This window comes from Lactuca virosa, chromosome 7, assembly GCF_052849685.1.
Source record: "Lactuca virosa cultivar CGN04683 chromosome 7, Lactuca_virosa_CGN04683_v6, whole genome shotgun sequence".
NCBI classification, from domain to species: Eukaryota; Viridiplantae; Streptophyta; class Magnoliopsida; order Asterales; family Asteraceae; genus Lactuca; species Lactuca virosa.
In genome coordinates, this window is record NC_136432.1 from 177,377,468 (window position 1) to 177,385,580 (window position 8,113).

The following is an 8,113-nucleotide window of genomic DNA, read 5'->3' on the forward strand; positions in this document are numbered from 1 at the left end:
TGGCAACCATGTCCTCAGAACTGCAGAGGTACTATGAGGACTACTGGCCTTTTGAGATGAACAAGGACCTTATGGAAAAGTACCATAAGCGAGCTCGTCAAGAAAAGTTTGAAGTAGTCAAGTCACTCATGGCTTGCAAGATGAAAGAAGGGGAGTCGGTTGTGTCTCATGTGCAAAGAATGCAACGCTACATAGAGCGTTTGGTCAAGCTCAACATTCACTTTGATGAGGAATTGGCCATTGATATGGTCTTGAACTCACTACCTGATTGTTATGGTCAGTTTATTCTAACTTACCATTTGAACAACACTGAGCAGACTCTGGCCCAATTGCACAACTTGTTGCAAACGGCTGAAGCAGGGATGAAGGGTAAAAGTATAGCCTCCACACCTGCAAGTTCCCCTGTCTTGGCTATTAGACAGGGAAAGGGGAAGAAGAGGAAAGGTCCTCCTAAGCAAAACTGGAAGAGCAAGGCTCAAGCTGGGTCATCTAGTAATGGCCCAAAGGCTAAGCCCAATGCTACCACTCCCCATGTTTCTGATCCAAAAGAGGCCGTTTGATTTTATTGCAATCAAAAGGGGCATTGGAAGAGATCTTGCCCATAATATCTGCAAGAATCAAAGATGGCAAAGTAAAGCAATCTTCGGCAGGTATTTACACTATTTCTTCTAATAACTCATTATCTTCTCGTTCATGGGTCCTTGATACATGATGTGGTTTTCACATCTGTTCTGATTTGCAGGGGCTAAAGGAAAGTGAGGAGATAGAGCGAGGAAGGATAAACTTGATCATGGGAAACAGAAAGTCTTCACCAGTGACCAAGATCAGAGTTTATCAACTTTTGCTTAGTAATGATGTTAGATTAGATTTATTAAATTGTTGCTATTCGTCTGAGATGACGAGAAACATTATTTCATTTCATGCATTGTTCAGACAAGGTTTTAAATATTCTTTTAATGATTTGAATGGCTCAATTTCTGTTTATAAGAATGGTGTTATGTGTTTGAAGCTTTGCCTTGTGATGGTGTGTATGAAACAGTGACTTGTGTTGATAGCTTAGGAAATAGTGTATTTAATATTGAGTTGTGTAATAGTGTAGACAAGGCATGCTTGTGGCATTGTCGTCTTGGACACATTAACAAGAAACACATAGCCCAACTCCAAAAGGATGGAGTGTTGGAATCATTTGACCTAAAATCAGATGATATGTGTGAATCTTGTCTTTTGGGAAAGATGACAAAATCACCATTCACAGGGTCTTGTGAAAGAGGTGAAGGTCTGTTGGATCTCATACACATAGATGTGTGTGGGCCCTTCAGATCAACTACAAGGGATGCTAATCGATTCTATGTGACTTTCACTGACGATTATAGCAGATATGGTTATATCTACTTGATCAAACATAAGTCAGAAACCTTTGAAAAGTTCAAAGAGTTTAAGCATGAGGTCGAAAATCAATTGGGCAGGAAGATAAAGATACTTAGATCCGATAGAGGCGGGGAGTATCTTAGTATCGAATTCAACGACTATCTGAAAGAATGTGGGATAGTCTCACAATTAACTCCTCCTAGGACACCACAGTTAAATGGTGTAGCTGAGAGGCGTAATCGAACCTTGTTAGACATGGTTCGTTCTATGACGAGTCGTGCTTCGCTTCCTATTCACTTCTGGGGGTATGCCTTAGAGACAGCCGCCCACATCCTCAATCTTGTCCCTACAAAGAAGGTTGCCAAAACACCTCACGAAATGTGGACGGGGAAAGTTCCCTCGTTAGCACATATTAAAGTCTGGGGTTGTGAAGCTTTCGTAAGATGAGAGACTCACGATAAGCTAGCAGCTAGAAGTGAGAAGTGTGTTTTCACTGGTTACCCAAAGCAGTCTTTTGGATATTTGTTCTACAGACCTAGTGAAAATGTGGTCTTTGTAGCACGAAGAGGAGTCTTTCTAGAAAGAGAGCTCATATTCAAAGAGGATAGTGGGAGCACCATTGAACTTGAAGAAATTCAAGAGTTAGCCAATGAAGGAACCTTAGATGACACTAGCACTCAACCAGAGGAAACAGTTCCTGTTGAACTAGTTGATAACTCATTACCTCTTCGAAGATCCACTAGGGTGAGTGTGCCACCTGAGTTGTATGGTTTTCATATTACTTCAGATGGTGACACATTCATTAGTGATAGGACACTGGTAAATTTAGATGAACCAGTTACTTACAAGGAAGCAATGGCAGGCCCAGAGGCTTCCAAGTGGAAAGAGGCAATGGACAGCGAGATTAAGTCCATGTATGACAATCAAGTTTGGAATTTGGTTGATAGTGCACCAGGTCGTAAGACAGTTGGGTGTAAATGGATCTTCAAGAAGAAGACAGACATGGATGGAAATGTGCACACATTCAAGGCTCGACTAGTTGCAAAAGGTTTCACTCAAACCCCAGGGGTTGACTATGATGAGACCTTCTCACCAGTAGCTAAGATTAAGTCTATTAGGATATTGCTCGCCATAGCTGCCTTTCATGACTATGAAATCTGGCAGATGGATGTCAAGACTGCTTTCCTTAATGGGAAGTTGGCTGAGGATGTTTACATGAGTCAGCCAGAGGGTTTTGTTGATGCAAAGTTTCCCAATAAAGTGTGCAAGATTGAGAAATCCATTTATGGATTGAAACAAGCATCTCGCAGCTGGAATCTTTGCTTCCATGAGAAAGTCAAAGAGTTTGGTTTCTCTAGAAGTGAAGATGAGTTTTGTGTGTATATCAAGGCTAGTGGGAGTATAGTAACTTTTCTGGTGTTATATGTCGATGACATATTACTCATTGGTAACGACGTTCCAACCTTGAAAGATGTTAAGTCTTGTCTTGGAAAGTGTTTTGCCATGAAAGACCTTGGAGAAGCTGCCTATATTCTTGGGATTAGAATAATAAGAGATAAAAAGAAGAGACTAATTGGACTTAGTCAGAGCACATACTTGGATAAGGTACTAAAGAGGTTTAGTATGGAAAATTCCAAGAAGGGAGAGCTACCTATCCAGAGCAATACCAAATTGAGTAAGACTCAATGCCTGAGTACAGATGTTGAAATAGATGACATGAGTCGTGTACCTTATGCTTCCGCTGTCGGATCGATCATGTACGCTATGACATGTACTCGCCCTGATGTGGCATTTGCTTTGAGCATGGTCAGTCGCTATCAGGGAAACCCGGGTAGAGCTCATTGGATAGCCGTTAAGAATATACTCAAGTATTTGCGAAGGACAAAGGACTGGGTCCTTGTGCTTGGTGGCAGTGATACTTTGAGAGTAGATGGTTACAGTGATGCCAACTTTCAAACGGATAGAGATAACTTCCGTTCTCAATCAGGCTGGGTATTTTTACTGAATAGAGGAGCAGTTACTTGGAAAAGTTCCAAGCAAGATACGGTGGCTGATTCTACTTGTGAATCAGAGTACATAGCAGCGAGTGAAGCGTCGAAAGAAGCAGCTTGGTTGAGGAACTTCATCGGAGATCTCGGAGTTGTTCCAACCATTCAGGAGCCTATGGAACTGTTCTGCGATAATGAGGGAGCGGTTGCCTTAACAAAGGAACCGAGAGATCATGGTAAAACCAGACATATCGACAGAAAGTACCATTTTATCAGACATAGAGTAGAAGAAGGCCATCTTGTAGTAAAGAGGGTGTCATCTGAAGATAACCCAGCAGACCCCCTCACAAAGGGTCTGAGTAGGGCTAAGCATATTCAGCATGCTCGGAGCATAGGACTGAAAGATGATATTAGTTTTAGTAGTTAGATTAGTTTTGTTCTGAAACTTGTAACAAAGTAAATGTAATTGACTTTTGGTGATTAAATAATAAAGTATTATTTATGAGTTTGTTTACTGCCGTTTGTCAATTGTTTATTATTGTGTTTCATATTTTGCATGTTTTACTTCCCGGATGATAAGATCATTCAAACTCCACAGTCGCTCGTACTTTTGGAAGTAAGTAGTGAATTAAGACTGTCATGAACTGGATTGTAGATTGTCTAGGGATAGACATGGCAATAGAATTGCTGCAATGTTCATGAGTACTCAGAAATTGAGATTTGAGTATTGGATAGACCCTCGCTCAGAGTATCACTTCATGGAATTCATCACAAGTAATACTGAGACGATAATATCTTATAATCTTGAAGCGGAGAGATATGAGTTGTAATTTACAAGTCGGTCATGCATTGGTGATACGAAAACGCATTAGTAAATTGGTGTTATAAAACGTATTGTCATGTATAATTTCATAAGTAAAAGATACAAGCATATGAGTCAACGTTTATTCGTTCCTTTTGCCCTAACCGGAAAAGCGATATCTGTGGGCCCCTTGATGATTTGGTGTTGACTTATGTGCTGGGCGCAGCCAGGACTAAATTGATGTGTTCAATTAGAAGTCCTACATCATCACAAATCAGAAATCGGGAAACATAGATTCTGGACAAAGAGATTGATTACATTCCATGTCTTATGTCTAGGGATATCTAGCAGAACGAAGGATTATATGATCACTTATCGTAGGACATGTAACTGACTGGGTAAGAGTTCAGCAGCAGCTTTTGGAAGCTACAATTTGCTGGTCAAATTTAGAAGGCATACTAGCAATTATAGTTACAGACTTATCCAAGTGGGAGACTGTTGGATTAGGTGTCTAAGCCCATAACTATAATTGGTATGTACTTGAATTGATAGCAGCACAGTCCTTTTGGGTTGCCCTCAACCTAGCAACTGGACAAAGAAATTATGAAAGGAGAGATATTAATTTATAAGATTAATAAACTAATATAAATGATTTATTAATATGTTAAAAGATTAATATATTAATTAGAAATCATTATGTTTAATTAATAGTTAGCCAGAAATTAATCAGAATTAATTTTGGGGTTAAAAGTATTAATTATAAAGTGCAGGGACTAGTTTGCAATTATCAGATAGTTGAGTGGAAGGCTCCAGAACCTCCTTGGAAGGAGGTGGACGAAATCTATAGGGGAAACCCTAAGGATTTCGTCCAAGGGGGCTTTGGATAAGGCCCTTGGGTTTGCTTAGGCCCTAAGCAAAGGAGCATTAGGGTTTTCCCTAAACCCTAGATCCCTCAGCTATATAAGGAGCCTCCCAGCTCTCAAAATCGGTCACCACTTCTTTGAAGAAACCCTAGGGCCGAAATTGCATACTCTCTCTACCCACTCTCCTTCTAGTTTCCTTCTTGCTAGTTCTTGGGTGTGATTCCATTAGAGGCATTACATTTGTGGTGCTAAGCTTCCAAGAAGATCAAGATCAAGATAAAGATCAAGAGGATTATCAATTGTTTGCTATAACAATTGAAAGGTATGTAACTCTTAAACCCTAGTTTGTTAATTTCGAAATTAGCCTCTCTCCTCTAGGGTTCTTGTTTTGCAATTCAAAGTTATATGTTCAATAGTTAAAACATAGATCCAAAGTAGGTTGCATGTGAACTTAGGAATTGTTTTCTAGTTTATTTGTTTTACCTAAAACCCATTAGTATACACTTGTATCAGTTGTTCATAAACCTTAGAAATATATACCAAATATTTGTTCTAAGGTGAAGAAACTAAGGGAGTTTATGTAACATCAAAATGCAAGAAGGAAAGAGGGAATATGGGCTTGTAAATTCCGAAATTTGGCAGCCCCACTAAGAGCTTTATGCTCTCGGTTTTCATCTTCAAAAGGAGAGGTATGAAGCTTCCAAGAACTAGTCCCATTTACTTGCAAGACCACTGTTTTATCATCCATCCAATGTAGACAAAAGATGTTGACATAAAGAAAAAGCATGAAGCACCTTTCTAACAAGTATGGGATATAGAATAAAGAAAGAAAAAGAAGTCTTGCCCATTTTGAGAGCCATACACGAAATTATGGTCAAGGGGACATAAAAGTGATGTGCTCCTTTCTTTATTCATAACTACTAAAAGGTATACATATATAAATCCAATTATATAAAAGGCTATCATTTATATAATTGATTTCTAACATATATGTATAAAAGATATAACTAGTTATATATAAATTTATCTCTTTTATATATAAGATCATCTTTTATATATAAATAAACTCTAGCTAGTTTATTAAGATAAATATAACTTATAAATAATCATACTTTATGATATATTTCATAAGTTGTTATTTTCCCAATAAATATTATTTCTATAAATAACAAATTCCCAATTAGTAAAATATTATTTCCATGAAGTAATAAATTTCCAATTAAATACAAGTGTTGCTATATTTATTAATAATCAAATTATACTAATAAATAATCAATTGATGCTAACTTGCTATAAGGTGTGACCATATATGATCATATATTATTAGCAATATCATTCTATAATGACTCTTGGGCATACTTGATCTTTCATGCGACTACCCAGACGTATTCCCAAAGGATCTACCTGGACTACCCCCAGCGAGACAAGTTGAATTCTGAATCGACCTAATCCCGGGTGCAACGCCAGTGGAAAGATCTCCTTATCGTATGGCACCATCGGAAAGGAAAGAACTATCAAGTCAACTCCAAGAACTAATTGACAAAGGATTTATCCGACCACGCTTCTCACCCTGGGGAGCTCCGATATTAGTTGTCAAAAAGAAGGATCGATCGTTCAGGATGTGCATCGACTATTGAGAGTTGAAAAAACTCAACATAAAAAACTGATACCCACTCCCTAGGATTGATGACCTATTCGACCAACGTCAAGGATCCTTCTATTACTCGAAGATCGACCTGAGATCCGACTATCATCAACTCAGAGTTCAAGAAGAAGACATTCCAAAGACGACATTGAGGACTCGGTACGATCACTACGATTTCCTGGTTATACCTTTTGGATTGACCAACGCACCAGCCGTATTCATGGAACTTATGAATCAAGTGTGAAAACCATATTTGCATAAATTTGTGATCATCTTTATCGACGACATTTTAACATACTCACGAACCAAGGAAGAACATGGCCAGCACTTGCGATTGATTCTAGAACTACTAAGGAAGGAGAAACTTTATGCAAAGTTCTCAAAATGTGAGTTCTGGATAAAAAAGTGCATTTCCTCGGTCATGTGGTTAGTAGCAAATGGATTCATGTCGACCTTGTGAAGATTAAAGCAATTAGGGATTGGAAAGCACTAACTACGCCAACCGAAGTACACCAATTCCTAAGGCTTGTAGGCTATTATAGGAGATTCATCGAGAACTTATCTAAGATATCCAAACCTCTCACTGCTTTAACTCAAAAAGACAAGGAATTCGATTGGGGAGACAGTCATGATTATGCCTTCCAAATGTTAATCGTTGTGCAGTGCACCGATTTTTTTTTCTCCCAGAAGGAACATAAGACTTTGTAGTATTCTGCGATGCCTCTCGTCAAGTATTAGGATGCGTATTGATGCAAAGTGATAAAGTCATTTCATACGCATCCAAAAAACTTAATCCGAACGAGACAAACTACAGTACCCATGACTTGGAGTTGGGAGCGGTAGTTTTTGCCATAAAGATTGAGAGGCACTACCTATACGAAACGAAGTGTGTCGTGTTCACCGACCACAAAAGCCTTTGACACATTTTTTATCAGAAAGAGGTCAACATGAGACAACGAAGGTGTGTTGAATTGCTAAATGATTATGAATGCGGAATTCGTTATCATCCTAGTAAAGCAAATGTCGTAACAGACGCTTTAAGAAGGAAGGAACGGGCAAAACCACTTCGTATAAAGGATTTAACCCTAACAGTCCACTCCAATCTCACCACCCAAATTCGAGATGCTCAGATGGAAGCCCTCAAACCTAAAAATATCATGGATGAAAACCTGTGAGGAATGGACAATCAGTTCGACGTTAGGGAAGACAGAACACGATATTTCATGAACCTAATTTGGACCCCGAGGTTTGGTGAAGTCAGGAGCCTAGTTTTGAACGAAGCTCAAAAGTCGAGATATTGATACATCCCATATCAGAAAAGATGTATCTCGAACTTAAGAAGCTTTAATGGTGGCCCAACATGAAGGCAGAGATTGCCACATATGTCGGTAATTGATTGACTTGTGCCAAGTCAAAGCAGAGTAGCAAAATCCATCAGGACTAATAC